This window comes from Capricornis sumatraensis, chromosome 9 (genome assembly GCF_032405125.1).
Source record: "Capricornis sumatraensis isolate serow.1 chromosome 9, serow.2, whole genome shotgun sequence".
In the NCBI taxonomy this organism is placed as follows: domain Eukaryota; kingdom Metazoa; phylum Chordata; class Mammalia; order Artiodactyla; family Bovidae; genus Capricornis; species Capricornis sumatraensis.
The window spans coordinates 50,843,012-50,845,203 of record NC_091077.1 but is presented as its reverse complement, the minus strand read 5'-3'; the positions used below and the strand labels follow the sequence as shown (position 1 = coordinate 50,845,203).

Genomic DNA, 2,192 nt, shown 5'->3' with positions numbered 1-2,192 from the left:
TCAAGATCCCCAGTGCCGAAACTAAGACCCGGCACTTTGCTGCACCCAGATAAATAAATAAACATTTTTTTAAAAAAGGAAAATAAACTAGACAATAGATAAATGAATGGGCATGTCTGTGTTCTAATTACATTTTATTTACAAAAATAAGCAAGGAGTTGGATTTGGCTGATGGGCTGTAGTTTGCCATCCTCTGGTCCAGAAGATTCTTCTTCAAGAACACAAACCAAAAAGTTGACTCACGTAGCAGACATTTTCTTTTTAGTTTATTCTTTTATTTTTTAAAAAAATATGGAACACTTCACGAATTTGCATGTCATCCTTGCCCAGGGGGCCATGCTAATCTCTGTATCATTTCAATTTTAGTACATATGCTGCTGAAGTGAGCACAAAGACATACAATTTTAAGCCGGGGATCTGTGCATCTTGGACCCTTCTCAACCAAGTCATAAACTCCTCCAGGATAAGAATCCTGACATATAGTTCTTTTTATTCTCCTTCAGCATTCAATAAGGTTCTGAGCATGTAGGTGCTATCTGACTAATAATTGTTTATCATTTAATGGATTCATAGTATTCTATTATATGACTATTCTATAATACTTAAGCAATTCTTACTACTCTTTGTTGGTACAAATACGCTGCAGTAAATATGGTTCTGCATGCATATTTGTATACACATTGAGTGTATTCTAGGAGAGATTCCTGGAAGTATAATTAAGTCAAAGATCAAAGTGAAGTCACTCAAGTCAAAGATCATGTGTACTCTTAATATGACAAAAAGAATTTCAAATGAATGCTAGTGTGTAATTTATTTCATATAATAAATGCACAATATTTCAGGACAAAATAAAGATCTATAAGGTGCTTTGAACTTTATAAACTTGTATTTCCTATGCGATCTTCATAGAAACCTGTTAAGCTCTTTCTATGACAAGTAGTACAATTGAATGCTGATGACCAATGTATCGATTGTTAGGTGGTATTTATAGATCATAGAGCAGGCAGAAATGAAATGTTTCCTACTTTCATGGTTTCAGAGAAGCCTCATAGAACTTTTAGATTTTCCAGAACATAATACTGATATTGCCACTAGCACTGCCCTTGCTACATCAAAATTCCTTTCCTGAAAGTCTTTCTTAAAACATTCAGGAGATAGTATATCCCCTCATCTCCCTATCACGTCAGTGTATCCTATGGAAAGGGCCAAAGGATTGGCCTTGCATCAGTGGACCATGAAAGGACGACATTTTAAAAAGTCATTTTCAATTAAAAGAACTTGTTGAAGAGGAAAGGAAGGGACCAAACTGTATTGAGTGCTTACTAAGTATCAGATTCTTTACTCATGTTTCCTGTTAACGTGGATATTATTAATCTCTTTCAGAGATGAAGAAATATGCTCCAGAGGATCTATTGACTTTATTTACCAGTCAAGATTAATTTGAATTGAGATCTTTCTAACACCAAAGTTGTGTCCACTATATGATGGTGCCTCCGAGTATGCTCAGAGTGTATTGATATTCTCATGCAACAAGCATACAAGACCTCAGACCACTGATTTCCTGAGCCTGGCCTTATGACACGACTCAGCTGCAGGAAAATTTCAGCCTTTGCTCTGTCCAAGAATAAAGCAGGAGCTGTCCATCTGAAAGCAGACTGTTCAGCAGGTAAAAGGAAGCCAGCAGAAAATAGGGTAACCAGAAGCAGTTACCTTGACCTAGAGTGGAGAGAAATGAAATGACTTAATTTAGTCATATTGTCTGGTCATTATGCTAATTAGAGGAAATAAAAAGGACGAGAAGGCCAATGGAAAGGAAAAGAGTGCTGGTTAGGGGAATACCTGAGAGAAAGAAACTGTTTGCTATTTATGGTTCCAGTGAGGTAAAACCAAAACCGAAACTTCTTTGCACTGCCTCTTTATGACTTTACTTTAGGGGGAAGATTATTTTACTGTATTTCAGCTTCTCTACCTAATAAATATTGGAAACAAACTTTCCAATTTTATAACTACTTCTCTCCCTGTGCTTGGAGATTGTTCCTGGATTGTATTTCTTCCAAATACAGAATATAAATGAATATATATATTATAATATAATAAAATAGCTAGAGTCAAATTTCACTCATGTGGACTCTAAATTCAGAATTTATTTTTAAAAAATCAGGCATGGGTTGTACTGAAATTTATGTTATTGG

General features: G+C 35.4%; 1 non-coding gene across 1 annotated transcript; it reads right to left on the bottom strand.

Moving 5' to 3' along the window:
- Nucleotides 1-285: 285 nt before the first annotated feature.
- On the bottom strand, nt 286-390 carry LOC138086761 (U6 spliceosomal RNA). The gene has a single exon (XR_011145456.1). It is a non-coding gene; the product is annotated as a U6 spliceosomal RNA (small nuclear RNA).
- Nucleotides 391-2,192: the final 1,802 nt, after the last annotated feature.